Raw genomic sequence first — 25,035 nt, forward strand, 5'->3', positions numbered from 1 at the left:
TCTGCTCTAAATTGAGTTATCTGAAGGTCGTGAGTTCGATCCTCACCCGGGGCAGTAGTTTTTAGTAGCAGTTATTTCGTGCAATAATACATTTTGAAGATTTAATATTAAAATAATGAAAGCATAGTTAAAGTTAAATATTATATTTCTTCACTTTCTCTTGTGCCTCGGTAGCGCAGTAGGCAGCGCGTCAGTCTCATAATCTGCTCTAAATTGAGTTATCTGAAGGTCGTGAGTTCGATCCTCACCCGGGGCAGTAGTTTTTAGTAGCAGTTATTTCGTGCAATAATACATTTTGAAGATTTAATATTAAAATAATGAAAGGATAGTTAAAGTTAAATATTATATTTCTTCACTCTCTCCTGTGCCTCGGTAGCGCAGCACGCAGCGCGTCAGTCTCATAATCTGCTCTAAATTGAGTTATCTGAAGGTCGTGAGTTCGATCCTCACCCGGGGCAGTAGTTTTTAGTAGCAGTTATTTCGTGCAATAATACATTTTGAAGATTTAATATTAAAATAATGAAAGGATAGTTAAAGTTAAATATTATATCTCTTCACTCTCTCCTGTGCCTCGGTAGCGCAGTAGGCAGCGCGTCAGTCTCATAATCTGCTCTAAATTGAGTTATCTGAAGGTCGTGAGTTCGATCCTCACCCGGGGCAGTAGTTTTTAGTAGCAGTTATTTCGTGCAATAATACATTTTGAAGATTTAATATTAAAATAATGAAAGGATAGTTAAAGTTAAATATTATATTTCTTCACTCTCTCCTGTGCCTCGGTAGCGCAGTAGGCAGCGCGTCAGTCTCATAATCTGCTCTAAATTGAGTTATCTGAAGGTCGTGAGTTCGATCCTCACCCGTGGCAGTAGTTTTTAGTAGCAGTTATTTCGTGCAATAATACATTTTGAAGATTTAATATTAAAATAATGAAAGCATAGTTAAAGTTAAATATTATATTTCTTCACTCTCTCCTGTGCCTCGGTAGCGCAGTAGGCAGCGCGTCAGTCTCATAATCTGCTCTAAATTGAGTTATCTGAAGGTCGTGAGTTCGATCCTCACCCGGGGCAGTAGTTTTTAGTAGCAGTTATTTCGTGCAATAATACATTTTGAAGATTTAATATTAAAATAATGAAAGGATAGTTAAAGTTAAATATTATATTTCTTCACTCTCTCCTGTGCCTCGGTAGCGCTGTAGGCAGCGCGTCAGTCTCATAATCTGCTCTAAATTGAGTTATCTGAAGGTCGTGAGTTCGATCCTCACCCCGGGGCAGTAGTTTTTAGTAGCAGTTATTTCGTGCAATAATACATTTTGAAGATTTAATATTAAAATAATGAAAGTATAGTTAAAGTTAAATATTATATTTCTTCACTCTCTCCTGTGCCTCGGTAGCGCAGTAGGCAGCGCGTCAGTCTCATAATATGCTCTAAATTGAGTTATCTGAAGGTCGTGAGTTCGATCCTCACCCGGGGCAGTTGTTTTTAGTAGCAGTTATTTCGTGCAATAATACATTTTGAAGATTTAATATTAAAATAATGAAAGGATAGTTAAAGTTAAATATTATATTTCTTCACTCTCTCCTGTGCCTCGGTAGCGCTGTAGGCAGCGCGTCAGTCTCATAATCTGCTCTAAATTGAGTTATCTGAAGGTCGTGAGTTCGATCCTCACCCGGGGCAGTAGTTTTTAGTAGCAGTTATTTCGTGCAATAATACATTTTGAAGATTTAATATTAAAATAATGAAAGGATAGTTAAAGTTAAATATTATATTTCTTCACTCTCTCCTGTGCCTCGGTAGCGCTGTAGGCAGCGCGTCAGTCTCATAATCTGCTCTAAATTGAGTTATCTGAAGGTCGTGAGTTCGATCCTCACCCGGGGCAGTAGTTTTAAGTAGCAGTTATTTCGTGCAATAATACATTTTGAAGATTTAATATTAAAATAATGAAAGGATAGTTAAAGTTAAATATTATATTTCTTCACTCTCTCCTGTGCCTCGGTAGCGCAGTAGGCAGCGCGTCAGTCTCATAATATGCTCTAAATTGAGTTATCTGAAGGTCGTGAGTTCGATCCTCACCCGGGGCAGTTGTTTTTAGTAGCAGTTATTTCGTGCAATAATACATTTTGAAGATTTAATATTAAAATAATGAAAGGATAGTTAAAGTTAAATATTATATTTCTTCACTCTCTCCTGTGCCTCGGTAGCGCTGTAGGCAGCGCGTCAGTCTCATAATCTGCTCTAAATTGAGTTATCTGAAGGTCGTGAGTTCGATCCTCACCCGGGGCAGTAGTTTTTAGTAGCAGTTATTTCGTGCAATAATACATTTTGAAGATTTAATATTAAAATAATGAAAGGATAGTTAAAGTTAAATATTATATTTCTTCACTCTCTCCTGTGCCTCGGTAGCGCAGTAGGCAGCGCGTCAGTCTCATAATATGCTCTAAATTGAGTTATCTGAAGGTCGTGAGTTCGATCCTCACCCGGGGCAGTAGTTTTTAGTAGCAGTTATTTCGTGCAATAATACATTTTGAAGATTTAATATTAAAATTATGAAAGGATAATTAAAGTTAAATATTATATTTCTTCACTTTCTCCTGTGCCTCGGTAGCGCAGTAGGCAGCGCGTCAGTCTCATAATCTGCTCTAAATTGAGTTATCTGAAGGTCGTGAGTTCGATCCTCACCCGGGGCAGTAGTTTTTAGTAGCAGTTATTTCGTGCAATAATACATTTTGAAGATTTAATATTAAAATAATGAAAGGATAGTTAAAGTTAAATATTATATTTCTTCACTCTCTCCTGTGCCTCGGTAGCGCAGTAGGCAGCGCGTCAGTCTCATAATATGCTCTAAATTGAGTTATCTGAAGGTCGTGAGTTCGATCCTCACCCGGGGCAGTTGTTTTTAGTAGCAGTTATTTCGTGCAATAATACATTTTGAAGATTTAATATTAAAATAATGAAAGGATAGTTAAAGTTAAATATTATATTTCTTCACTTTCTCCTGTGCCTCGGTAGCGCAGTAGGCAGCGCGTCAGTCTCATAATCTGCTCTAAATTGAGTTATCTGAAGGTCGTGAGTTCGATCCTCACCCGGGGCAGTAGTTTTTAGTAGCAGTTATTTCGTGCAATAATACATTTTGAAGATTTAATATTAAAATTATGAAAGGATAATTAAAGTTAAATATTATATTTCTTCACTCTCTCCTGTGCCTCGGTAGCGCAGTAGGCGGCGCGTCAGTCTCATAATCTGCTCTAAATTGAGTTATCTGAAGGTCGTGAGTTCGATCCTCACCCGGGGCAGTAGATTTTAGTAGCAGTTATTTCGTGCAATAATACATTTTGAAGATTTAATATTAAAATAATGAAAGGATAGTTAAAGTTAAATATTATATTTCTTCACTTTCTCCTGTGCCTCGGTAGCGCAGTAGGCAGCGCGTCAGTCTCATAATCTGCTCTAAATTGAGTTATCTGAAGGTCGTGAGTTCGATCCTCACCCGGGGCAGTAGTTTTTAGTAGCAGTTATTTCGTGCAATAATACATTTTGAAGATTTAATATTAAAATAATGAAAGGATAGTTAAAGTTAAATATTATATTTCTTCACTTTCTCCTGTGCCTCGGTAGCGCAGTAGGCAGCGCGTCAGTCTCATAATCAGCTCTTAATTGAGTTATCTGAAGGTCATGAGTTCGATCCTCACCCGGGGCAGTAGTTTTTAGTAGCAGTTATTTCGTGCAATAATACATTTTGAAGATTTAATATTAAAATAATGAAAGGATAGTTAAAGTTAAATATTATATTTTTTCACTTTCTCCTGTGCCTCGGTAGCGCAGTAGGCAGCGCGTCAGTCTCATAATCTGCTCTAAATTGAGTTATCTGAAGGTCGTGAGTTCGATCCTCACCCGGGGCAGTAGTTTTTAGTAGCAGTTATTTCGTGCAATAATACATTTTGAAGATTTAGTATTAAAATAATGAAAGGATAGTTAAAGTTAAATATTATATTTCTTCACTTTCTCCTGTGCCTCGGTAGCGCAGTAGGCAGCGCGTCAGTCTCATAATCTGCTCTAAATTGAGTTATCTGAAGGTCGTGAGTTCGATCCTCACCCGGGGCAGTAGTTTTTAGTAGCAGTTATTTCGTGCAATAATACATTTTGAAGATTTAATATTAAAATAATGAAAGGATAGTTAAAGTTAAATATTATATTTCTTCACTTTCTCCTGCGCCTCGGTGGCGCACAGGAGAAAGTCAGCGGGGCAGCGCGTCAGTCTCATAATCTGCCCAAAATTGAGTTATCTGAAGGTCGTGAGTTCGATCCTCACCCGGGGCAGTAGTTTTTAGTAGCAGTTATTTCGTGCAATAATACATTTTGAAGATTTAATATTAAAATAATAAAAGGATAGTTAAAGTTAAATATTATATTTCTTCCCTTTCTCCTGTGCCTCGGTAGCGCAGTAGGCAGCGCGTCAGTCTCATAATCTGCTCTAAATTGAGTTATCTGAAGGTCGTGAGTTCGATCCTCACCCGGGGCAGTAGTTTTTAGTAGCAGTTATTTCGTGCAATAATACATTTTGAAGATTTAATATTAAAATAATGAAAGGATAGTTAAAGTTAAATATTATATTTCTTCACTTTCTCCTGTGCCTCGGTAGCGCAGTAGGCAGCGCGTCAGTCTCATAAACTGCTCTATATTGAGTTATCTGAAGGTCGTGAGTTCGATCCTCACCCGGGGCAGTAGTTTTTAGTAGCAGTTATTTCGTGCAATAATACATTTTGAAGATTTAATATTAAAATAATGAAAGCATAGTTAAAGTTAAATATTATATTTCTTCACTTTCTCCTGTGCCTCGGTAGCGCAGTAGGCAGCGCGTCAGTCTCATAATCTGCTCTAAATTGAGTTATCTGAAGGTCGTGAGTTCGATCCTCACCCGGGGCAGTAGTTTTTAGTAGCAGTTATTTCGTGCAATAATACATTTTGAAGATTTAATATTAAAATAATGAAAGGATAGTTAAAGTTAAATATTATATTCCTTCACTTTCTCCTGTGCCTCGGTAGAGCAGTAGGCAGCGCGTCAGTCTCATAATCTGCTCTAAATTGAGTTATCTGAAGGTCGTGAGTTCGATCCTCACCCGGGGCAGTAGATTTTAGTAGCAGTTATTTCGTGCAATAATACATTTTGAAGATTTAATATTAAAATAATGAAAGGATAGTTAAAGTTAAATATTATATTTCTTCACTTTCTCCTGTGCCTCGGTAGCGCAGTAAGCAGCGCGTCAGTCTCATAATCTGCTCTAAATTGAGTTATCTGAAGGTCGTGAGTTCGATCCTCACCCGGGACAGTAGTTTTTAGTAGCAGTTATTTCGTGCAATAATACATTTTGAAGATTTATTATTAAAATAATGAAAGGATAGTTAAAGTTAAATATTATATTTCTTCACTTTCTCCTGTGCCTCGGTAGCGCAGTAGGCAGCGCGTCAGTCTCATAATCTGCTCTAAATTGAGTTATCTGAAGGTCGTGAGTTCGATCCTCACCCGGGGCAGTTCTTTTTTGTGGGAGTTATGTCGTGCAATAATACATTTTGCCGAGTTCATATTAAAATAACGAAAGGACAGTTAAAGTTAAATATTATATTTCTTCACTTTCTCCTGTGCCTCGGTAGCGCAGTAGGCAGCGCGTCAGTCTCATAATCTGCTCTAAATTGAGTTATCTGAAGGTCGTGAGTTCGATCCTCTCCCGGGGCAGTTGTTTTTAGTAGCAGTTATTTCGTGCAATAATACATTTTGAAGATTTAATATTAAAATAATGAAAGGATAGTTAAAGTTAAATATTATGTTTCTTCACTTTTGTCAGACTATGGATTTCAATGAACAAGGTTCGAGTAAGAGTCAGAGATCACGAGTTCGAAAAACCTCTGAAAGAGTGAGTTCGAACATTTAAAAATAATTCAAAGACAGAATTTGCATAGTATTAATTTTGAGTGTGTAAGTACCCTCATTATGCAAGTGTTACTTTGTATATATATATAACAAATCAAGATTGGATTTGGAGTTTTGTTTCGTTTGATTTTCATGACTGTATGTATTGAATTCGTTACCTCATGTTATGGAGAGGATTGTTCTTCCTTCATGATGTTTAAGTTAAGTTATGATTTTTATTGCTTAATAAAATTTATGATTATTTAAAAGATGACTTTTTCATTATGCTTGCTGGGCATTCTCCACAACGCACTAAACTCTGCCAGCAAGGTTATGGGCCCAGCCTGCCCAGCTTAGTTAAGCTTTTGTCGTCTTTGGAAGCAAATTTATTATAACGCTACTGGGGCCGTTTAGATAGATTGGAGATGGCCGAAAATGACAGCAGCTCCATATTGGGATTTACAAAGCTAAACAGTTTCAATTACAGTAGTTGGAAAATAAATATGAAAGTATTACTCATCGATAAAGGCTCTTGGGAATTTGTTGGTGGTACAGAGAAGCCTTTACCAACTGATGCAACAGACAGAGACTTACGCTCTTATGAAATGCGAAAAGCTAGAAGTTACTCTACTATATTCCAAGGAATTGATGAGCAGTTTCAACCGCTGATAGCCGACACAGAGGACGGAAAGACAGCGTGGACTATTTTAAAAGAAAACTTTGAACCTACCTCCCGAGCACGGTTAGCCGGACTTATTGATGAATTCTTTGAATTGAAGTTTGATCCAGAGAAGGAGACTATTGGCATTTTCTGCAAGTTAGTTAATGAAAAAAAGAAACAGATTCATGATGCAGGTTTTGTAATGCCAGAAAAGCTCACATGCTTCCAATTAATTAGAAGATTGCCAGCAGATTATGACAACTTAGTTCAAATGCTTTATCGACTAGAAGATAAAGATTTTTCGATTTCTAATGTTGAAAAGGAGCTCCTAATCGAATCTGGAAGGATACAACAAAAGCAGAAAGACAGAGGAGAGGACATAGTCGCCGATGCTTATACTACTTCATCTACTAGAAAGCAAGCCTATCGGAAGTTGAATGGAAATAAAAGCAGTGGTCGCGTCCTGGGTAATGATACAACAACAACAATTATGTGTTCCTACTGCAATAAGAAAGGACATAGTGCGGAAAGATGTTTCCTGAAGAAGAAAACCACGAAACGGAATTCTAAAACTCAAGATTCCAAGGAAACCTTTTATAGTGATTTGACTACGATAAGAGATGCTGAAATTCGCCAAGGGAAAGACAAGCAGTTGGTTGAATTCCTGATAGATACTGCCAGCACAGCTCACTTCTGTACACAAAGAGACTACTTTAGTAACTTCAAGACTTTGAATCCTAGTCAAGTACTTGTTGGAGATAAAAATAGTAAGTCTGATATTTTTGGTATTGGTGATATACATTTTAATGTTAAAGATAGAGATAAATTTGTTCCCATAAAATTAGAAAATGTATATTTTGCACCCAATATGCGTAGAAATTTAATAAGCGGTTCGAATATGGATTTAGCAGGGATTACTGTAAAATGGGGTAACAACAAAATGACTGTATTTGGTAAAAACCATAATTATTTATTTACTGTACCTAGAATTGATAAGTTGTATATACTTAAAGGCTATGTTGAAAAAGTGGTAGTAACTAAAGAATTAGCATTTAGTACAGGTCTAGATAGGGAATTGGTTCATAGACGATTTTGCCACTTAAATATTGGAATGTTAAATCATATGAGTCAAAACAATGTTGTGAATGGTTTAGATAATTTGTGTGGTAAATTTGATACTTGTAATACTTGTAAAATAACTAAATCGACTAGAACTAGTTTTAAAGTAAATCACGGTATAATGACTAAAAGTGTATTAGAAAAAGTACATATGGATGTTTGAGGTAAAAGTCCAGTAAATTCAGTTGGCGGAGTTGAATATTTCGTATCTGTAATAGATGATTTTTCTCGTTATGTTGAAATTTTTACTATAAAACATAAACATGAAGTTTTTAATTGCTTTAAACTGTATTTAGCAAAATATGAAAGACAGTTAAATGTTAAACTTAAATCTGTAAGGTGTGATAACGGCATGGAATTTTGTAATGTAAAATTTCAAGATTTTCTTAATGAATTAGGTATACGTATGGAGAGAACTTCAGTATACACTCCAGAGCAAAATGGGGTAGCCGAATCTTATAACAGAGTAGCTGGAGAGGGAATACGCTCAATGTTAGCCGATAGTGGTTTAAAAGGTAGATTTTGGGCAGAAGCACTGCATTGTTTTGTTCACGTAAAGAATCGTAGTGAACACAAACTACTGGAAGGTAAAACACCGTTTGAAATTTTCTATGGTTATAAACCATCAGTTAAACATTTCAAAGTATTTGGATCTTTAGCGTATGCTCATATTCCTAAAGTTAAGAGAAACAAACTACAACCAAATGCAAAAGTAGGAATTGTAACTGGATATGCAGTCAATACTAAAGGTTATAGAATTTACTTGCCTAAAGACAGGAAAACTATAGAAACTATACATGTAAAAATTGATGAAGGTAAAAACGGAGTTAAAACACTATTTGGTAAACCTAGTAATGAAAACTTTTTATTTATAAATCTGAATTCAGACATCAATTTTGATGATAACAATGAAAATGAAATAGATAAGGTTCATGCTAAATCTCCAGATTTAAAAATTAAAACCTTTAAAAATAACAGAATGGACTAGAGTTGAGAGACCGCGTAATAAAAGTAGCAGAATAGATGTTTACTATTACCCTCCAGGCGATAAAACTAGATTGAGATCAAACAACCAAGCTAAAGAATATTGCGATAAAAACCAAATTGAGTATGATCATTCTAAATTTAATTTTAAAGCTTTAAGCAAAACTCAAAATTTAACTTATACTCATAGTGACACTGATAGCGAAAGTGAAGATTCGCCATCTAATTCTTTTGTAGATAATCAGATAAGTGATATATTTGAGGGTGAGGTATATAATGTAGAAATACCGAAAAACTTTTCTGATGCACAAAAACTACCAGAAAGAAATCAGTGGAATAAGGCAATGGAAAAAGAGTTAAATATTATGACCGAAAGAAAGGTATGGGAAATAGTTGATAAACCTCCCAATGCTAAAGTAATAGGAAATAGGTGGGTTTATGCAGTAAAAAGAGATGAAAACAATAATGTTAAACAATACAAAGCTAGACTTGTAGCACAAGGTTTTAGACAACAGCATGGTGTTGACTTTCTTGACGTATTTTCACCAGTTGTGAATTTTTCTGTTATTAGATTACTATTTATTATTCTTGTATCAATGTTATGTTGGAAATATGCACAGCTAGATGTGAAAGCTGCATATTTGTATGAAAATCTTAGTGAGGTAATTTATATGAAGCAACCTCCAGGTTTTGAAATTGAAGGTGAAATGAATAAAGTATGTTTACTTAAAAAGTCGATATATGGACTTAAACAATCAGGTAGAGAATGGAATGCAGAGTTAGATACTATATTAAAATCAATTGGTTTCGAAAAATTCAAATGTTGTAATTGTATGTATAAAATGAAAAATATTATTTTATTGGTATACGTTGATGACATGGTGTTATTTTGTAAGATTAAAACTATTTTAGATGAAACTATTAAATTGATTAAGAGTAAACTTGATATTCAAAATTTAGGAAAAGTCAAATATTTGTTAGGTGTTAACTTTGAGAACAAAAACGGTGATTTGTATTTACATCAAAAAATTTATATTGAAAAAATATGTAAACGATTTAATGAATTACCTAAAACTCATGTTACGTTACCAATTAAAGTAGGTTTTAAATTGCCAAATAAAGTAAATGAAATTGTTGAAAATAAAATAATGAAGAAATTTCCTTATCGTACATTGATAGGGTGCTTATCTTTTATAGCAAATCGTAGCAGACCAGATATTTCATATGCTGTGAACGTTATGTCACAATTCTCGAATTGCTATAATTACCAACATTGGACTGTAGTTGTAGATTTAATGAATTATGTAATAAATACTAAAGAACATAAACTTTGTTTATCAAATCTTAATAATTCTTCTTTGATAGCTTATTCAGATGCAAACTGGGGTTGTCATTTAACAAACAGATTTTCTACATCAGGTTATTTGATATGCTTAGCAGGTATTCCTTTTAGTTGGAAATGTAGCAAACAAAAATGTATTGCATTAAGTAGCATGGAATCAGAATTTATAGCTTTAACAGATACGGTTAAAGAACTTATATGGTTTTCAAACATATGTAATGAGTTAAACATAATATCAAAAATTGAAAAACCTGTTTTGTATTGTGACAATCAATCTGCAATTTATTATTGTAAAAATAATGTTGAAAATTTAAAGACGAAGCATATTGATATTAGATTTCATTTTGTGAGAAATTTGCTTAATGAGGGAAAATTCGAAATTAAGTATATTAAAAGTAAAAGTAATTTGGCTGATTTTTTGACTAAGGCTTTAACTAAGACTGAATTAAATAAAATTAAAGGAATTTATTTTGAAATGTTCGATGGGGCCGCATGTCAGACTATGGATTTCAATGAACAAGGTTCGAGTAAGAGTCAGAGATCACGAGTTCGAAAAACCTCTGAAAGAGGGAGTTCGAACATTTAAAAATAATTCAAAGACAGAATTTGCATAGTATTAATTTTGAGTGTGTAAGTACCCTCATTATGCAAGTGTTACTTTGTATATATATATAACAAATCAAGATTGGATTTGGAGTTTTGTTTCGTTTGATTTTCATGACTGTATGTATTGAATTCGTTACCTCATGTTATGGAGAGGATTGTTCTTCCTTCATGATGTTTAAGTTAAGTTATGATTTTTATTGCTTAATAAAATTTATGATTATTTGAAAGATGACTTTTTCATTATGCTTGCTGGGCATTCTCCACAACGCACTAAACTCTGCCAGCAACTTTCTCCTGTGCCTCGGTAGCGCAGTAGGCAGCGCGTCAGTCTCATAATCTGCTCTAAATTGAGTTATCTGAAGGTCGTGAGTTCGATCCTCACCCGGGGCAGTAGTTTTTAGTAGCAGTTATTTCGTGCAAAAATACATTTTGAAGATTTAATATTAAAATAATGAAAGGATAGTTAAAGTTAAATATTATATTTCTTCACTTTCTCCTGTGCCTCGGTAGCGCAGTAGGCAGCGCGTCAGTCTCATAATCTGCTCTAAATTGAGTTATCTGAAGGTCGTGAGTTCGATCCTCGCCCGGGGCAGTAGTTTTTAGTAGCAGTTATTTCGTGCAAAAATACATTTTGAAGATTTAATATTAAAATAATGAAAGGATAGTTAAAGTTAAATATTATATTTCTTCACTTTCTCCTGTGCCTCGGTAGCGCAGTAGGCAGCGCGTCAGTCTTATAATCTGCTCTAAATTGAGTTATCTGAAGGTCGTGAGTTCGATCCTCGCCCGGGGCAGTAGTTTTTAGTAGCAGTTATTTCGTGCAATAATACATTTTGAAGATTTAATATTAAAATAATGAAAGGATAGTTAAAGTCAAATATTATATTTCTTCACTTTCTCCTGTGCATCGGTAGCGCAGTAGGCAGTGCGTCAGTCTCATAATCTGCTCTAAATTGAGTTATCTGAAGGTCGTGAGTTCGATCCTCACCCGGGGCAGTAGTTTTTAGTAGCAGTTATTTCGTGCAATAATACATTTTGAAGATTTAATATTAAAATAATGAAAGCATAGTTAAAGTCAAATATTATATTTCTTCACTTTCCTGTGCCTCGGTAGCGCAGTAGGCAGCGGGTCAGTCTCATAATCTGCTCTAAATTGAGTTATCTGAAGGTCGTGAGTTCGATCCTCACCCGGGGCAGTAGTTTTTAGTAGCAGTTATTTCGTGCAATAATACATTTTGAAGATTTAATATTAAAATAGTGAAAGCATAGTTAAAGTTAAATATTATATTTCTTTACTTTCTCCTGTGCCTCGGTAGCGCAGTAGGCAGCGCGTCAGTCTCATAATCTGCTCTAAATTGAGTTATCTGAAGGTCGTGAGTTCGATCCTCACCCGGGGCAGTAGTTTTTAGTAGCAGTTATTTCGTGCAATAATACATTTTGAAGATTTAATATTAAAATAATGAAAGCATAGTTAAAGTTAAATATTATATTTCTTCACTTTCTCCTGTGCCTCGGTAGCGCAGTAGACAGTGCGTCAGTCTCATAATCTGCTCTAAATTGAGTTATCTGAAGGTCGTGAGTTCGATCCTCCCCCGGGGCAGTAGTTTTTAGTAGCAGTTATTTCGTGCAATAATACATTTTGAAGATTTAATATTAAAATAATGAAAGGATAGTTAAAGTTAAATATTATATTTCTTCACTTTCTCCTGTGCCTCGGTAGCGCAGTAGGCAGCGCGTCAGTCTCATAATCTGCTCTAAATTGAGTTATCTGAAGGTCGTGAGTTCGATGCTCACCCGGTGCAGTAGTTTTTAGTAGCAGTTATTTCGTGCAATAATACATTTTGAAGATTTAATATTAAAATAATGAAAGGATAGTTAAAGTCAAATATTATATTTCTTCACTTTCTCCTGTGCCTCGGTAGCGCAGTAGGCAGCGCGTCAGTCTCATAATCTGCTCTAAATTGAGTTATCTGAAGGTCGTGAGTTCGATCCTCACCCGGGGCAGTAGTTTTTAGTAGCAGTTATTTCGTGCAATAATACATTTTGAAGATTAAATATTAAAATAATGAAAGCATAGTTAAAGTTAAATATTATATTTCTTCACTTTCTCCTGTGCCTCGGTAGCGCAGTAGGCAGCGCGTCAGTCTCATAATCTGCTCTAAATTGAGTTATCTGAAGGTCGTGAGTTCGATCCTCGCCCGGGGAAGTAGTTTTTAGTAGCAGTTATTTCGTGCAATAATACATTTTGAAGATTTAATATTAAAATAATGAAAGGATAGTTAAAGTTAAATATTATATTTCTTCACTTTCTCCTGTGCTTCGGTAGCGCAGTAGGCAGTGCGTCAGTCTCATAATCTGCTCTAAATTGAGTTATCTGAAGGTCGTGAGTTCGATCCTCACCCGGGGCAGTAGTTTTTAGTAGCAGTTATTTCGTGCAATAATACATTTTGAAGATTTAATATTAAAATAATGAAAGGATAGTTAAAGTTAAATATTATATTTCTTCACTTTCTCCTGTGCCTCGGTAGCGCAGTAGGCAGCGCGTCAGTCTCATAATCTGCTCTAAATTGAGTTATCTGAAGGTCGTGAGTTCGATCCTCACCCGGGGCAGTAGTTTTTAGTAGCAGTTATTTCGGGCAATGATACATTTTGAAGATTTAATATTAAAATAATGAAAGGATAGTTAAGGTTAAATATTATATTTCTTCACTTTCTCCTGTGCCTCGGTAGCGCAGTAGACAGTGCGTCAGTCTCATAATCTGCTCTAAATTGAGTTATCTGAAGGTCGTGAGTTCGATCCTCCCCCGGGGCAGTAGTTTTTAGTAGCAGTTATTTCGTGCAATAATACATTTTGAAGATTTAATATTAAAATAATGAAAGGATAGTTAAAGTTAAATATTATATTTCTTCACTTTCTCCTGTGCCTCGGTAGCGCAGTAGGCAGCGCGTCAGTCTCATAATCTGCTCTAAATTGAGTTATCTGAAGGTCGTGAGTTCGATGCTCACCCGGGGCAGTAGTTTTTAGTAGCAGTTATTTCGTGCAATAATACATTTTGAAGATTTAATATTAAAATAATGAAAGGATAGTTAAAGTCAAATATTATATTTCTTCACTTTCTCCTGTGCCTCGGTAGCGCAGTAGGCAGCGCGTCAGTCTCATAATCTGCTCTAAATTGAGTTATCTGAAGGTCGTGAGTTCGATCCTCACCCGGGGCAGTAGTTTTTAGTAGCAGTTATTTCGTGCAATAATACATTTTGAAGATTAAATATTAAAATAATGAAAGCATAGTTAAAGTTAAATATTATATTTCTTCACTTTCTCCTGTGCCTCGGTAGCGCAGTAGGCAGCGCGTCAGTCTCATAATCTGCTCTAAATTGAGTTATCTGAAGGTCGTGAGTTCGATCCTCGCCCGGGGAAGTAGTTTTTAGTAGCAGTTATTTCGTGCAATAATACATTTTGAAGATTTAATATTAAAATAATGAAAGGATAGTTAAAGTTAAATATTATATTTCTTCACTTTCTCCTGTGCTTCGGTAGCGCAGTAGGCAGTGCGTCAGTCTCATAATCTGCTCTAAATTGAGTTATCTGAAGGTCGTGAGTTCGATCCTCACCCGGGGCAGTAGTTTTTAGTAGCAGTTATTTCGTGCAATAATACATTTTGAAGATTTAATATTAAAATAATGAAAGGATAGTTAAAGTTAAATATTATATTTCTTCACTTTCTCCTGTGCCTCGGTAGCGCAGTAGGCAGCGCGTCAGTCTCATAATCTGCTCTAAATTGAGTTATCTGAAGGTCGTGAGTTCGATCCTCACCCGGGGCAGTAGTTTTTAGTAGCAGTTATTTCGTGCAATAATACATTTTGAAGATTTAATATTAAAATAATGAAAGGACAGTTAAAGTTAAATATTATATTTCTTCACTTTCTCCTGTGCCTCGGTAGCGCAGTAGGCAGCACGTCAGTCTCATAATCTGCTCTAAATTGAGTTATCTGAAGGTCGTGAGTTCGATCCTCACTAGGGGCAGTAGTTTTTAGTAGCAGTTATTTCGTGCAATAATACATTTTGAAGATTTAATATTAAAATAATGAAAGGATAGTTAAAGTTAAATATTATATTTCTTCACTTTCTCCTGTGCCTCGGTAGCGCAGTAGGCAGCGCGTCAGTCTCATAATCTGCTCTAAATTGAGTTATCTGAAGGTCGTGAGTTCGATCCTCACCCGGTGCAGTAGTTTTTAGTAGCAGTTATTTCGTGCAATAATACATTTTGAAGATTTAATATTAAAATAATGAAAGGATAGTTAAAGTTGAATATTATATTTCTTCACTTTCTCCTGTGCCACGGTAGCGCAGTAGGCAGCGCGTCAGTCTCATAATCTGCTCTAAATTGAGTTATCTGAAGGTCGTGAGTTCGATTCTCACCCGGGGCAGTAGTTTTTAGTAGCAGTTATTTCGTGCAATAATACATTTTGAAGATTTAATATTAAAATAATGAAAGGATAGTTAAAGTTAAATATTATATTTCTTCACTCTCTCCTGTGCCTCGGTAGCGCAGTAGGCAGCGCGTCAGTCTCATAATCTGCTCTAAAATGAGTTATCTGAAGGTCGTGAGTTCGATCCTCACCCGGGGCAGTAGTTTTTAGTAGCAGTTATTTCGTGCAATAATACATTTTGAAGATTTAATATTAAAATAATGAAAGGATAGTTAAAGTTAAATATTATATTTCTTCACTCTCTGCTGTTCCTCGGTAGCGCAGTAGGCAGCGCGTCAGTCTCATAATCTGCTCTAAATTGAGTTATCTGAAGGTCGTGAGTTCGATCCTCACCCGGGGCAGTAGTTTTTAGTAGCAGTTATTTCGTGCAATAATACATTTTGAAGATTTAATATTAAAATAATGAAAGCATAGTTAAAGTTAAATATTATATTTCTTCACTCTCTCCTGTGCCGCGGTAGCGCAGTAGGCAGCGCGTCAGTCTCATAATCTGCTCTAAATTGAGTTATCTGAAGGTCGTGAGTTCGATCCTCACCCGGGGCAGTAGTTTTTAGTAGCAGTTATTTCGTGCAATAATACATTTTGAAGATTTAATATTAAAATAATGAAAGGATAGTTAAAGTTAAATATTATATTTCTTCACTCTCTCCTGTGCCTCGGTAGCGCAGTAGGCAGCGCGTCAGTCTCATAATCTGCTCTAAAATGAGTTATCTGAAGGTCGTGAGTTCGATCCTCACCCGGGGCAGTAGTTTTTAGTAGCAGTTATTTCGTGCAATAATACATTTTGAAGATTTAATATTAAAATAATGAAAGGATAGTTAAAGTTAAATATTATATTTCTTCACTCTCTGCTGTTCCTCGGTAGCGCAGTAGGCAGCGCGTTAGTCTCATAATCTGCTCTAAATTGAGTTATCTGAAGGTCGTGAGTTCGATCCTCACCCGGGGCAGTAGTTTTTAGTAGCAGTTATTTCGTGCAATAATACATTTTGAAGATTTAATATTAAAATAATGAAAGCATAGTTAAAGTTAAATATTATATTTCTTCACTCTCTCCTGTGCCGCGGTAGCGCAGTAGGCAGCGCGTCAGTCTCATAATCTGCTCTAAATTGAGTTATCTGAAGGTCGTGAGTTCGATCCTCACCCGGGGCAGTAGTTTTTAGTAGCAGTTATTTCGTGCAATAATACATTTTGAAGATTTAATATTAAAATAATGAAAGCATAGTTAAAGTTAAATATTATATTTCTTCACTTTCTCTTGTGCCTCGGTAGCGCAGTAGGCAGCGCGTCAGTCTCATAATCTGCTCTAAATTGAGTTATCTGAAGGTCGTGAGTTCGATCCTCACCCGGGGCAGTAGTTTTTAGTAGCAGTTATTTCGTGCAATAATACATTTTGAAGATTTAATATTAAAATAATGAAAGGATAGTTAAAGTTAAATATTATATTTCTTCACTCTCTCCTGTGCCTCGGTAGCGCAGCACGCAGCGCGTCAGTCTCATAATCTGCTCTAAATTGAGTTATCTGAAGGTCGTGAGTTCGATCCTCACCCGGGGCATTAGTTTTTAGTAGCAGTTATTTCGTGCAATAATACATTTTGAAGATTTAATATTAAAATAATGAAAGGATAGTTAAAGTTAAATATTATATCTCTTCACTCTCTCCTGTGCCTCGGTAGCGCAGTAGGCAGCGCGTCAGTCTCATAATCTGCTCTAAATTGAGTTATCTGAAGGTCGTGAGTTCGATCCTCACCCGGGGCAGTAGTTTTTAGTAGCAGTTATTTCGTGCAATAATACATTTTGAAGATTTAATATTAAAATAATGAAAGGATAGTTAAAGTTAAATATTATATTTCTTCACTCTCTCCTGTGCCTCGGTAGCGCAGTAGGCAGCGCGTCAGTCTCATAATCTGCTCTAAATTGAGTTATCTGAAGGTCGTGAGTTCGATCCTCACCCGTGGCAGTAGTTTTTAGTAGCAGTTATTTCGTGCAATAATACATTTTGAAGATTTAATATTAAAATAATGAAAGCATAGTTAAAGTTAAATATTATATTTCTTCACTCTCTCCTGTGCCTCGGTAGCGCAGTAGGCAGCGCGTCAGTCTCATAATCTGCTCTAAATTGAGTTATCTGAAGGTCGTGAGTTCGATCCTCACCCGGGGCAGTAGTTTTTAGTAGCAGTTATTTCGTGCAATAATACATTTTGAAGATTTAATATTAAAATAATGAAAGGATAGTTAAAGTTAAATATTATATTTCTTCACTCTCTCCTGTGCCTCGGTAGCGCTGTAGGCAGCGCGTCAGTCTCATAATCTGCTCTAAATTGAGTTATCTGAAGGTCGTGAGTTCGATCCTCACCCCGGGGCAGTAGTTTTTAGTAGCAGTTATTTCGTGCAATAATACATTTTGAAGATTTAATATTAAAATAATGAAAGTATAGTTAAAGTTAAATATTATATTTCTTCACTCTCTCCTGTGCCTCGGTAGCGCAGTAGGCAGCGCGTCAGTCTCATAATATGCTCTAAATTGAGTTATCTGAAGGTCGTGAGTTCGATCCTCACCCGGGGCAGTTGTTTTTAGTAGCAGTTATTTCGTGCAATAATACATTTTGAAGATTTAATATTAAAATAATGAAAGGATAGTTAAAGTTAAATATTATATTTCTTCACTCTCTCCTGTGCCTCGGTAGCGCTGTAGGCAGCGCGTCAGTCTCATAATCTGCTCTAAATTGAGTTATCTGAAGGTCGTGAGTTCGATCCTCACCCGGGGCAGTAGTTTTTAGTAGCAGTTATTTCGTGCAATAATACATTTTGAAGATTTAATATTAAAATAATGAAAGGATAGTTAAAGTTAAATATTATATTTCTTCACTCTCTCCTGTGCCTCGGTAGCGCTGTAGGCAGCGCGTCAGTCTCATAATCTGCTCTAAATTGAGTTATCTGAAGGTCGTGAGTTCGATCCTCACCCGGGGCAGTAGTTTTAAGTAGCAGTTATTTCGTGCAATAATACATTTTGAAGATTTAATATTAAAATAATGAAAGGATAGTTAAAGTTAAATATTATATTTCTTCACTCTCTCCTGTGCCTCGGTAGCGCAGTAGGCAGCGCGTCAGTCTCATAATATGCTCTAAATTGAGTTATCTGAAGGTCGTGAGTTCGATCCTCACCCGGGGCAGTTGTTTTTAGTAGCAGTTATTTCGTGCAATAATACATTTTGAAGATTTAATATTAAAATAATGAAAGGATAGTTAAAGTTAAATATTATATTTCTTCACTCTCTCCTGTGCCTCGGTAGCGCTGTAGGCAGCGCGTCAGTCTCATAATCTGCTCTAAATTGAGTTATCTGAAGGTCGTGAGTTCGATCCTCACCCGGGGCAGTAGTTTTTAGTAGCAGTTATTTCGTGCAATAATACATTTTGAAGATTTAATATTAAAATAATGAAAGGATAGTTAAAGTTAAATATTATATTTCTTCACTCTCTCCTGTGCCTCGGTAGCGCAGTAGGCAGCGCGTCAGTCTCATAATATGCTCTAAATTGAGTTATCTGAAGGTCGTGAGTTCGATCCTCACCCGGGGCAGTTGTTTTTAGTAGCAGTTATTTCGTGCAATAATACATTTTGAAGATTTAATATTAAAATAATGAAAGGATAGTTAAAGTTAAATATTATATTTCTTCACTTTCTCCTGTGCCTCGGTAGCGCAGTAGGCAGCGCGTCAGTCTCATAATCTGCTCTAAATTGAGTTATCTGAAGGTCGTGAGTTCGATCCTCACCCGGGGCAGTAGTTTTTAGTAGCAGTTATTTCGTGCAATAATACATTTTGAAGATTTAATATTAAAATTATGAAAGGATAATTAAAGTTAAATATTATATTTCTTCACTCTCTCCTGTGCCTCGGTAGCGCAGTAGGCGGCGCGTCAGTCTCATAATCTGCTCTAAATTGAGTTATCTGAAGGTCGTGAGTTCGATCCTCACCCGGGGCAGTAGTTTTTAGTAACAGTTATTTCGTGCAATAATACATTTTGAAGATTTAATATTAAAATAATGAAAGCATAGTTAAAGTTAAATATTATATTTCTTCAATTTCTCCTGTGCCTCGGTAGCGCAGTAGGCAGTGCGTAAGTCTCATAATCTGCTCTAAATTGAGTTATCTGAAGGTCGTGAGTTCGATCCTCACCCGGGGCAGTAGTTTTTAGTAGCAGTTATTTCGTGCAATAATACATTTTGAAGATTTAATATTAAAATAATGAAAGGATAGTTAAAGTTAAATATTATATTTCTTCACTTTCTCCTGTGCCTCGGTAGCGCAGTAGGCAGTGCGTCAGTCTCATAATCTGCTCTAACTTGAGTTATCTGAAGGTCGTGAGTTCGATCCTCACCCGGGGCAGTTGTTTTTAGTAGCAGTTATTTCGTGCAATAATACATTTTGAAGATTTAATATTAAAATAATGAAAGGATAGTTAAAGTTAAATATTATATTTCTTCACTCTCTCCTGTGCCTCGGTAGCGCAGTAGGCAGCGCGTCAGTCTCATAATCTGCTCTAAATTGAGTTGTCTGAAGGTCGTGAGTTCGATCCTCACCCGGGGCAGTAGTTTTTAGTAGCAGTTATTTCGTGCAATAATACATTTTGAAGATTTAATATTAAAATAATGAAAGGATAGTTAAAGTTAAATATTATATTTCTTCACTCTCTCCTGTGCCTCGGTAGCGCAGTAGGCAGCGCGTCAGTCTCATAATATGCTCTAAATTGAGTTATCTGAAGGTCGTGAGTTCGATCCTCACCCGGGGCAGTTGTTTTTAGTAGCAGTTATTTCGTGCAATAATACATTTTGAAGATTTAATATTAAAATAATGAAAGGATAGTTAAAGTTAAATATTATATTTCTTCACTTTCTCCTGTGCCTCGGTAGCGCAGTAGGCAGCGCGTCAGTCTCATAATCTGCTCCAAATTGAGTTATCTGAAGGTCGTGAGTTCGATCCTCACCCGGGGCAGTAGTTTTTAGTAGCAGTTATTTCGTGCAATAATACATTTTGAAGATTTAATATTAAAATAATGAAAGGATAGTTAAAGTTAAATATTATATTTCTTCACTCTCTCCTGTGCCTCGGTAGCGCAGTAGGCAGCGCGTCAGTCTCATAATCTGCTCTAAATTGAGTTATCTGAAGGTCGTGAGTTCGATCCTCACCCGGGGCAGTAGTTTTTAGTAGCAGTTATTTAGTGCAATAATACATTTTGAAGATTTAAAATTAAAATAATGAAAGCATAGTTAAAGTTAAATATTATATTTCTTCACTTTCTTGTGTGCCTCGGTAGCGCAGTAGGCAACGCGTCAGTCTCATAATCTGCTCTAAATTGAGTTATCTGAAGGTCGTGAGTTCGATCCTCACCCGGGGCAGTAGTTTTTAGTAGCAGTTATTTCGTGCAATAATACATTTTGAAGATTTAATATTAAAATAATGAAAGGATAGTTAAAGTTAAATATTATATTTCTTCACTCTCTCCTGTGCCTCGGTAGCGCAGTAGGCAGCGCGTCAGTCTCATAATCTGCTCTAATTTGAGTTATCTGAAGGTCGTGAGTTCAATCCTCACCCGGGGCAGTAGTTTTTTGTAGCAGTTATTTCGTGCAATAATACATTTTGAAGATTTAATATTAAAATAATGAAAGGATAGTTAAAGTTAAATATTATATTTCTTCACTCTCTCCTGTGCCTCGGTAGCGCAGTAGGCAGCGCGTCAGTCTCATAATCTGCTCTAAATTGAGTTATCTGAAGGTCGTGAGTTCGATCCTCACCCGGGGCAGTAGTTTTTAGTAGCAGTTATTTCGTGCAATAATGCATTTTGAAGATTTAATATTAAAATAATAAAGGATATTTAAAGTTAAATATTATGTTTCTTCACTCTCTCCTGTGCCTCGGTAGCGCAGTAGGCAGCGCGTCAGTTTCATAATCTGCTCTAAATTGAGTTATCTGAAGGTCGTGAGTTCGATCCTCACCCGGGGCAGTAGTTTTTAGTAGCAGTTATTTCGTGCAATAATATATTTTGAAGATTTAATATTAAAATAATGAAAGGATAGTTAAAGTTAAATATTATATTTCTTCACTTTCTCCTGTGCCTCGGTAGCGCAGTAGGCAGCGCGTCAGTCTCATAATCTGCTCTAAATTGAGTTATCTGAAGGTCGTGAGTTCGATCCTCAACCGGGGCAGTAGTTTTTAGTGGCAGTTATTTCGTGCAATAATACATTTTGAAGATTTAATATTAAAATAATGAAAGGATAGTTAAAGTTAATTATTATATTTCTTCACTCTCTCCTGTGCCTCGGTAGCGCAGTAGGCGGCGCGTCAGTCTTATAATCTGCTCTAAATTGAGTTATCTGAAGGTCGTGAGTTCGATCCTCACCCGGGGCAGTAGTTTTTAGTAACAGTTATTTCGTGCAATAATACATTTTGAAGATTTAATATTAAAATAATGAAAGCATAGTTAAAGTTAAATATTATATTTCTTCACTTTCTCCTGTGCCTCGGTAGCGCAGTAGGCAGTGCGTAAGTCTCATAATCTGCTCTAAATTGAGTTATCTGAAGGTCGTGAGTTCGATCCTCACCCGGGGCAGTAGTTTTTAGTAGCAGTTATTTCGTGCAATAATACATTTTGAAGATTTAATATTAAAATAATGAAAGGATAGTTAAAGTTAAATATTATATTTCTTCACTTTCTCCTGTGCCTCGGTAGCGCAGTAGGCAGTGCGTCAGTCTCATAATCTGCTCTAACTTGAGTTATCTGTAGGTCGTGAGTTCGATCCTCACCCGGGGCAGTACTTTTTAGTAGCAGTTATTTCGTGCAATAATACATTTTGAAGATTTAATATTAAAATAATGAAAGGATAGTTAAAGTTAAATATTATATTTCTTCACTCTCTCCTGTGCCTCGGTAGCGCAGTAGGCAGCGCGTCAGTCTCATAATCTGCTCTAAATTGAGTTGTCCGAAGGTCGTGAGTTCGATCCTCACCCGGGGCAGTAGTTTTTAGTAGCAGTTATTTCGTGCAATAATACATTTTGAAGATTTAATATTAAAATAATGAAAGGATAGTTAAAGTTAAATATTATATTTCTTCACTCTCTCCTGTGCCTCGGTAGCGCAGTAGGCAGCGCGTCAGTCTCATAATCTGCTCTAAATTAAGTTATCTGAAGGTCGTGAGTTCGATCCTCACCCGGGGCAGTAGTTTTTAGTAGCAGTTATTTCGTGCAATAATACATTTTGAAGATTTAATATTAAAATAATAAAAGGATAGTTAAAGTTAAATATTATATTTCTTCACTCTCTCCTGTGCCTCGGTAGCGCAGTAGGCAGCGCGTCAGTCTCATAATCTGCTCTAAATTGAGTTGTCTGAAGGTCGTGAGTTCGATCCTCACCCGGGGCAGTAGTTTTTAGTAGCAGTTATTTCGTGCAATAATACATTTTGAAGATTTAATATTAAAATAATGAAAGGATAGTTAAAGTTAAATATTATATTTCTTCACTCTCTCCTGTGCCTCGGTAGCGCAGTAGGCAGCGCGTCAGTCTCATAATCTGCTCTAAATTAAGTTATCTGAAGGTCGTGAGTTCGATCCTCACCCGGGGCAGTAGTTTTTAGTAGCAGTTATTTCGTGCAATAATACATTTTGAAGATTTAATATTAAAATAATAAAAGGATAGTTAAAGTTAAATATTATATTTCTTCACTCTCTCCTGTGCCTCGGTAGCGCAGTAGGCAGCGCGTCAGTCTCATAATCTGCTCTAAATTGAGTTATCTGAAGGTCGTGAGTTCAATCCTCACCCGGGGCAGTAGTTTTTAGTAGCAGTTATTTCGTGCAATAATACATTTTGAAGATTTAATATTAAAATAATGAAAGGATAGTTAAAGTTAAATATTATATTTCTTCACTTTCTCCTGTGCCTCGGTAGCGCAGTAGGCAGCGCGTCAGTCTCATAATCTGCTCTAAATAGAGTTATCTGAAGGTCGTGAGTTCGATCCTCTCCCGGGGAAGTAGTTTTTTGTAGCAGTTATTTCGTGCAATAATACATTTTGAAGATTTAATATTAAAATAATGAAAGCATAGTTAAAGTTAAATATTATATTTCTTCACTTTCTCCTGTGCCTCGGTAGCGCAGTAGGCAGCGCGTCAGTCTCATAATCTGCTCTAAATTGAGTTATCTGAAGGTCGTGAGTTCTATCCTCACCCGGGGCAGTAGTTTTTAGTAGCAGTTATTTCGTGCAATAATACATTTTGAAGATTTAATATTAAAATAATGAAAGGATAGTTAAAGTTAAATATTATATTTCTTCACTCTCTCCTGTGCCTCGGTAGCGCAGTAGGCAGCGCGTCAGTCTCATAATCTGCTCTAAATTGAGTTATCTGAAGGTCGTGAGTTCGATCCTCACCCGGGGCAGTAGTTTTTAGTAGCAGTTATTTCGTGCAATAATACATTTTGAAGATTTAATATAAAAATAATGAAAGGATAGTTAAAGTTAAATATTATATTTCTTCACTCTCTCCTGTGCCTCGGTAGCGCAGTAGGCAGCGCGTCAGTCTCATAATCTGCTCTAAATTGAGTTATCTGAAGGTCGTGAGTTCGATCCTCACCCGGGGCAGTAGTTTTTAGTAGCAGTTATTTCGTGCAATATTACATTTTGAGGATTTAATATTAAAATAATGAAAGGATAGTTAAAGTTAAATATTATATTTCTTCACTTTCTCCTGTGCCTCGGTAGCGCAGTAGGCAGCGCGTCAGTTTCATAATCTGCTCTAAATTGAGTTATCTGAAGGTCGTGAGTTCGATCCTCACACGGGGCAGTAGTTTTTAGTAGCAGTTATTTCGTGCAATAATACATTTTGAAGATTTAATATTAAAATAATGAAAGGATAGTTAAAGTTAAATATTATATTTCTTCACTCTCTCCTGTGCCTCGGTAGCGCAGTAGGCAGCGCGTCAGTCTCATAATCTGCTCTAAATTGAGTTATCTGAAGGTCGTGAGTTCGATCCTCACCCGGGGAAGTAGTTTTTTGTAGCAGTTATTTCGTGCAATAATACATTTTGAAGATTTAATATTAAAATAATGAAAGCATAGTTAAAGTTAAATATTATATTTCTTCACTTTCTCCTGTGCCTCGGTAGCGCAGTAGGCAGCGCGTCAGTCTCATAATCTGCTCTAAATTGAGTTATCTGAAGGTCGTGAGTTCGATCCTCACCCGGGGCAGTAGTTTTTAGTAGCAGTTATTTCGTGCAATAATACATTTTGAAGATTTAATATAAAAATAATGAAAGGATAGTTAAAGTTAAATATTATATTTCTTCACTCTCTCCTGTGCCTCGGTAGCGCAGAAGGCAGCGCGTCAGTCTCATAATCTGCACTAAATTGAGTTATCTGAAGGTCGTGAGTTCGATCCTCACCCGGGGCAGTAGTTTTTAGTAGCAGTTATTTCGTGCAATAATACATTTTGAAGATTTAATATTAAAATAATGAAAGGATAGTTAAAGTTAAATATTATATTTCTTCACTTTCTCCTGTGCCTCGGTAGCGCAGTAGGCAGCGCGTCAGTTTCATAATCTGCTCTAAATTGAGTTATCTGAAGGTCGTGAGTTCGATCCTCACCCGGGGCAGTAGTTTTTAGTAGCAGTTATTTCGTGCAATAATACATTTTGAAGATTTAATATTAAAATAATGAAAGGATAGTTAAAGTTAAATATTATATTTCTTCACCCTCTCCTGTGCCTCGGTAGCGCAGTACGCAGCGCGTCAGTCTCATAATCTGCTCTAAATTGAGTTATCTGAAGGTCGTGAGTTCGATCCTCACCCGGGGCAGTAGTTTTTAGTAGCAGTTATTTCGTGCAATAATACATTTTGAAGATTTAATATTAAAATAATGAAAGGATAGTTAAAGTTAAATATTATATTTCTTC

At 36.0% G+C, this 25,035-nt stretch overlaps 44 non-coding genes across 44 annotated transcripts; all 44 read left to right on the plus strand.

Annotated features, from left to right (window-relative positions):
* Positions 1-164: 164 nt before the first annotated feature.
* TRNAM-CAU (transfer RNA methionine (anticodon CAU)) lies at positions 165-256 on the plus strand. The gene is given in 2 exon segments: positions 165-201; positions 221-256. It is a non-coding gene; the product is annotated as a tRNA-Met (tRNA).
* Positions 257-568: 312 nt separating this feature from the next.
* TRNAM-CAU (transfer RNA methionine (anticodon CAU)) lies at positions 569-660 on the plus strand. The gene is given in 2 exon segments: positions 569-605; positions 625-660. It is a non-coding gene; the product is annotated as a tRNA-Met (tRNA).
* A 312-nt stretch (positions 661-972) lies between these two features.
* On the plus strand, positions 973-1,064 carry TRNAM-CAU (transfer RNA methionine (anticodon CAU)). Its single transcript is given in 2 exon segments — positions 973-1,009; positions 1,029-1,064. It is a non-coding gene; the product is annotated as a tRNA-Met (tRNA).
* Positions 1,065-1,377: 313 nt separating this feature from the next.
* On the plus strand, positions 1,378-1,469 carry TRNAM-CAU (transfer RNA methionine (anticodon CAU)). Its single transcript is given in 2 exon segments — positions 1,378-1,414; positions 1,434-1,469. It is a non-coding gene; the product is annotated as a tRNA-Met (tRNA).
* A 514-nt stretch (positions 1,470-1,983) lies between these two features.
* Positions 1,984-2,075, plus strand: TRNAM-CAU (transfer RNA methionine (anticodon CAU)). Its single transcript is given in 2 exon segments — positions 1,984-2,020; positions 2,040-2,075. It is a non-coding gene; the product is annotated as a tRNA-Met (tRNA).
* A 312-nt stretch (positions 2,076-2,387) lies between these two features.
* Positions 2,388-2,479, plus strand: TRNAM-CAU (transfer RNA methionine (anticodon CAU)). Its single transcript is given in 2 exon segments — positions 2,388-2,424; positions 2,444-2,479. It is a non-coding gene; the product is annotated as a tRNA-Met (tRNA).
* A 110-nt stretch (positions 2,480-2,589) lies between these two features.
* Positions 2,590-2,681, plus strand: TRNAM-CAU (transfer RNA methionine (anticodon CAU)). Its single transcript is given in 2 exon segments — positions 2,590-2,626; positions 2,646-2,681. It is a non-coding gene; the product is annotated as a tRNA-Met (tRNA).
* Positions 2,682-2,791: 110 nt separating this feature from the next.
* On the plus strand, positions 2,792-2,883 carry TRNAM-CAU (transfer RNA methionine (anticodon CAU)). Its single transcript is given in 2 exon segments — positions 2,792-2,828; positions 2,848-2,883. It is a non-coding gene; the product is annotated as a tRNA-Met (tRNA).
* A 110-nt stretch (positions 2,884-2,993) lies between these two features.
* Positions 2,994-3,085, plus strand: TRNAM-CAU (transfer RNA methionine (anticodon CAU)). The gene is given in 2 exon segments: positions 2,994-3,030; positions 3,050-3,085. It is a non-coding gene; the product is annotated as a tRNA-Met (tRNA).
* A 312-nt stretch (positions 3,086-3,397) lies between these two features.
* Positions 3,398-3,489, plus strand: TRNAM-CAU (transfer RNA methionine (anticodon CAU)). Its single transcript is given in 2 exon segments — positions 3,398-3,434; positions 3,454-3,489. It is a non-coding gene; the product is annotated as a tRNA-Met (tRNA).
* Positions 3,490-3,801: 312 nt separating this feature from the next.
* TRNAM-CAU (transfer RNA methionine (anticodon CAU)) lies at positions 3,802-3,893 on the plus strand. The gene is given in 2 exon segments: positions 3,802-3,838; positions 3,858-3,893. It is a non-coding gene; the product is annotated as a tRNA-Met (tRNA).
* Positions 3,894-4,003: 110 nt separating this feature from the next.
* On the plus strand, positions 4,004-4,095 carry TRNAM-CAU (transfer RNA methionine (anticodon CAU)). Its single transcript is given in 2 exon segments — positions 4,004-4,040; positions 4,060-4,095. It is a non-coding gene; the product is annotated as a tRNA-Met (tRNA).
* Positions 4,096-4,421: 326 nt separating this feature from the next.
* Positions 4,422-4,513, plus strand: TRNAM-CAU (transfer RNA methionine (anticodon CAU)). Its single transcript is given in 2 exon segments — positions 4,422-4,458; positions 4,478-4,513. It is a non-coding gene; the product is annotated as a tRNA-Met (tRNA).
* Positions 4,514-4,623: 110 nt separating this feature from the next.
* Positions 4,624-4,715, plus strand: TRNAM-CAU (transfer RNA methionine (anticodon CAU)). The gene is given in 2 exon segments: positions 4,624-4,660; positions 4,680-4,715. It is a non-coding gene; the product is annotated as a tRNA-Met (tRNA).
* Positions 4,716-4,825: 110 nt separating this feature from the next.
* TRNAM-CAU (transfer RNA methionine (anticodon CAU)) lies at positions 4,826-4,917 on the plus strand. The gene is given in 2 exon segments: positions 4,826-4,862; positions 4,882-4,917. It is a non-coding gene; the product is annotated as a tRNA-Met (tRNA).
* A 514-nt stretch (positions 4,918-5,431) lies between these two features.
* TRNAM-CAU (transfer RNA methionine (anticodon CAU)) lies at positions 5,432-5,523 on the plus strand. The gene is given in 2 exon segments: positions 5,432-5,468; positions 5,488-5,523. It is a non-coding gene; the product is annotated as a tRNA-Met (tRNA).
* Positions 5,524-10,909: 5,386 nt separating this feature from the next.
* On the plus strand, positions 10,910-11,001 carry TRNAM-CAU (transfer RNA methionine (anticodon CAU)). The gene is given in 2 exon segments: positions 10,910-10,946; positions 10,966-11,001. It is a non-coding gene; the product is annotated as a tRNA-Met (tRNA).
* Positions 11,002-11,313: 312 nt separating this feature from the next.
* Positions 11,314-11,405, plus strand: TRNAI-UAU (transfer RNA isoleucine (anticodon UAU)). The gene is given in 2 exon segments: positions 11,314-11,350; positions 11,370-11,405. It is a non-coding gene; the product is annotated as a tRNA-Ile (tRNA).
* Positions 11,406-11,917: 512 nt separating this feature from the next.
* On the plus strand, positions 11,918-12,009 carry TRNAM-CAU (transfer RNA methionine (anticodon CAU)). Its single transcript is given in 2 exon segments — positions 11,918-11,954; positions 11,974-12,009. It is a non-coding gene; the product is annotated as a tRNA-Met (tRNA).
* A 514-nt stretch (positions 12,010-12,523) lies between these two features.
* Positions 12,524-12,615, plus strand: TRNAM-CAU (transfer RNA methionine (anticodon CAU)). Its single transcript is given in 2 exon segments — positions 12,524-12,560; positions 12,580-12,615. It is a non-coding gene; the product is annotated as a tRNA-Met (tRNA).
* A 514-nt stretch (positions 12,616-13,129) lies between these two features.
* Positions 13,130-13,221, plus strand: TRNAM-CAU (transfer RNA methionine (anticodon CAU)). The gene is given in 2 exon segments: positions 13,130-13,166; positions 13,186-13,221. It is a non-coding gene; the product is annotated as a tRNA-Met (tRNA).
* Positions 13,222-13,735: 514 nt separating this feature from the next.
* On the plus strand, positions 13,736-13,827 carry TRNAM-CAU (transfer RNA methionine (anticodon CAU)). The gene is given in 2 exon segments: positions 13,736-13,772; positions 13,792-13,827. It is a non-coding gene; the product is annotated as a tRNA-Met (tRNA).
* A 514-nt stretch (positions 13,828-14,341) lies between these two features.
* On the plus strand, positions 14,342-14,433 carry TRNAM-CAU (transfer RNA methionine (anticodon CAU)). The gene is given in 2 exon segments: positions 14,342-14,378; positions 14,398-14,433. It is a non-coding gene; the product is annotated as a tRNA-Met (tRNA).
* Positions 14,434-15,149: 716 nt separating this feature from the next.
* Positions 15,150-15,241, plus strand: TRNAM-CAU (transfer RNA methionine (anticodon CAU)). The gene is given in 2 exon segments: positions 15,150-15,186; positions 15,206-15,241. It is a non-coding gene; the product is annotated as a tRNA-Met (tRNA).
* Positions 15,242-15,755: 514 nt separating this feature from the next.
* On the plus strand, positions 15,756-15,847 carry TRNAM-CAU (transfer RNA methionine (anticodon CAU)). The gene is given in 2 exon segments: positions 15,756-15,792; positions 15,812-15,847. It is a non-coding gene; the product is annotated as a tRNA-Met (tRNA).
* Positions 15,848-16,361: 514 nt separating this feature from the next.
* TRNAM-CAU (transfer RNA methionine (anticodon CAU)) lies at positions 16,362-16,453 on the plus strand. The gene is given in 2 exon segments: positions 16,362-16,398; positions 16,418-16,453. It is a non-coding gene; the product is annotated as a tRNA-Met (tRNA).
* A 312-nt stretch (positions 16,454-16,765) lies between these two features.
* On the plus strand, positions 16,766-16,857 carry TRNAM-CAU (transfer RNA methionine (anticodon CAU)). The gene is given in 2 exon segments: positions 16,766-16,802; positions 16,822-16,857. It is a non-coding gene; the product is annotated as a tRNA-Met (tRNA).
* A 312-nt stretch (positions 16,858-17,169) lies between these two features.
* TRNAM-CAU (transfer RNA methionine (anticodon CAU)) lies at positions 17,170-17,261 on the plus strand. The gene is given in 2 exon segments: positions 17,170-17,206; positions 17,226-17,261. It is a non-coding gene; the product is annotated as a tRNA-Met (tRNA).
* A 313-nt stretch (positions 17,262-17,574) lies between these two features.
* Positions 17,575-17,666, plus strand: TRNAM-CAU (transfer RNA methionine (anticodon CAU)). The gene is given in 2 exon segments: positions 17,575-17,611; positions 17,631-17,666. It is a non-coding gene; the product is annotated as a tRNA-Met (tRNA).
* A 514-nt stretch (positions 17,667-18,180) lies between these two features.
* On the plus strand, positions 18,181-18,272 carry TRNAM-CAU (transfer RNA methionine (anticodon CAU)). The gene is given in 2 exon segments: positions 18,181-18,217; positions 18,237-18,272. It is a non-coding gene; the product is annotated as a tRNA-Met (tRNA).
* A 312-nt stretch (positions 18,273-18,584) lies between these two features.
* TRNAM-CAU (transfer RNA methionine (anticodon CAU)) lies at positions 18,585-18,676 on the plus strand. Its single transcript is given in 2 exon segments — positions 18,585-18,621; positions 18,641-18,676. It is a non-coding gene; the product is annotated as a tRNA-Met (tRNA).
* Positions 18,677-18,786: 110 nt separating this feature from the next.
* TRNAM-CAU (transfer RNA methionine (anticodon CAU)) lies at positions 18,787-18,878 on the plus strand. The gene is given in 2 exon segments: positions 18,787-18,823; positions 18,843-18,878. It is a non-coding gene; the product is annotated as a tRNA-Met (tRNA).
* A 918-nt stretch (positions 18,879-19,796) lies between these two features.
* TRNAM-CAU (transfer RNA methionine (anticodon CAU)) lies at positions 19,797-19,888 on the plus strand. The gene is given in 2 exon segments: positions 19,797-19,833; positions 19,853-19,888. It is a non-coding gene; the product is annotated as a tRNA-Met (tRNA).
* Positions 19,889-19,998: 110 nt separating this feature from the next.
* Positions 19,999-20,090, plus strand: TRNAM-CAU (transfer RNA methionine (anticodon CAU)). The gene is given in 2 exon segments: positions 19,999-20,035; positions 20,055-20,090. It is a non-coding gene; the product is annotated as a tRNA-Met (tRNA).
* A 110-nt stretch (positions 20,091-20,200) lies between these two features.
* On the plus strand, positions 20,201-20,292 carry TRNAM-CAU (transfer RNA methionine (anticodon CAU)). The gene is given in 2 exon segments: positions 20,201-20,237; positions 20,257-20,292. It is a non-coding gene; the product is annotated as a tRNA-Met (tRNA).
* A 312-nt stretch (positions 20,293-20,604) lies between these two features.
* TRNAM-CAU (transfer RNA methionine (anticodon CAU)) lies at positions 20,605-20,696 on the plus strand. Its single transcript is given in 2 exon segments — positions 20,605-20,641; positions 20,661-20,696. It is a non-coding gene; the product is annotated as a tRNA-Met (tRNA).
* A 110-nt stretch (positions 20,697-20,806) lies between these two features.
* TRNAM-CAU (transfer RNA methionine (anticodon CAU)) lies at positions 20,807-20,898 on the plus strand. Its single transcript is given in 2 exon segments — positions 20,807-20,843; positions 20,863-20,898. It is a non-coding gene; the product is annotated as a tRNA-Met (tRNA).
* Positions 20,899-22,219: 1,321 nt separating this feature from the next.
* Positions 22,220-22,311, plus strand: TRNAM-CAU (transfer RNA methionine (anticodon CAU)). The gene is given in 2 exon segments: positions 22,220-22,256; positions 22,276-22,311. It is a non-coding gene; the product is annotated as a tRNA-Met (tRNA).
* A 312-nt stretch (positions 22,312-22,623) lies between these two features.
* TRNAM-CAU (transfer RNA methionine (anticodon CAU)) lies at positions 22,624-22,715 on the plus strand. The gene is given in 2 exon segments: positions 22,624-22,660; positions 22,680-22,715. It is a non-coding gene; the product is annotated as a tRNA-Met (tRNA).
* A 110-nt stretch (positions 22,716-22,825) lies between these two features.
* Positions 22,826-22,917, plus strand: TRNAM-CAU (transfer RNA methionine (anticodon CAU)). Its single transcript is given in 2 exon segments — positions 22,826-22,862; positions 22,882-22,917. It is a non-coding gene; the product is annotated as a tRNA-Met (tRNA).
* Positions 22,918-23,431: 514 nt separating this feature from the next.
* Positions 23,432-23,523, plus strand: TRNAM-CAU (transfer RNA methionine (anticodon CAU)). The gene is given in 2 exon segments: positions 23,432-23,468; positions 23,488-23,523. It is a non-coding gene; the product is annotated as a tRNA-Met (tRNA).
* Positions 23,524-23,633: 110 nt separating this feature from the next.
* TRNAM-CAU (transfer RNA methionine (anticodon CAU)) lies at positions 23,634-23,725 on the plus strand. Its single transcript is given in 2 exon segments — positions 23,634-23,670; positions 23,690-23,725. It is a non-coding gene; the product is annotated as a tRNA-Met (tRNA).
* A 514-nt stretch (positions 23,726-24,239) lies between these two features.
* Positions 24,240-24,331, plus strand: TRNAM-CAU (transfer RNA methionine (anticodon CAU)). The gene is given in 2 exon segments: positions 24,240-24,276; positions 24,296-24,331. It is a non-coding gene; the product is annotated as a tRNA-Met (tRNA).
* Positions 24,332-24,643: 312 nt separating this feature from the next.
* On the plus strand, positions 24,644-24,735 carry TRNAM-CAU (transfer RNA methionine (anticodon CAU)). The gene is given in 2 exon segments: positions 24,644-24,680; positions 24,700-24,735. It is a non-coding gene; the product is annotated as a tRNA-Met (tRNA).
* Positions 24,736-25,035: the final 300 nt, after the last annotated feature.

Source organism: Parasteatoda tepidariorum, chromosome 9 (assembly GCF_982258835.1).
Source record: "Parasteatoda tepidariorum strain Cologne lab strain chromosome 9, Ptep-v5.0, whole genome shotgun sequence".
NCBI classification, from domain to species: Eukaryota; Metazoa; Arthropoda; class Arachnida; order Araneae; family Theridiidae; genus Parasteatoda; species Parasteatoda tepidariorum.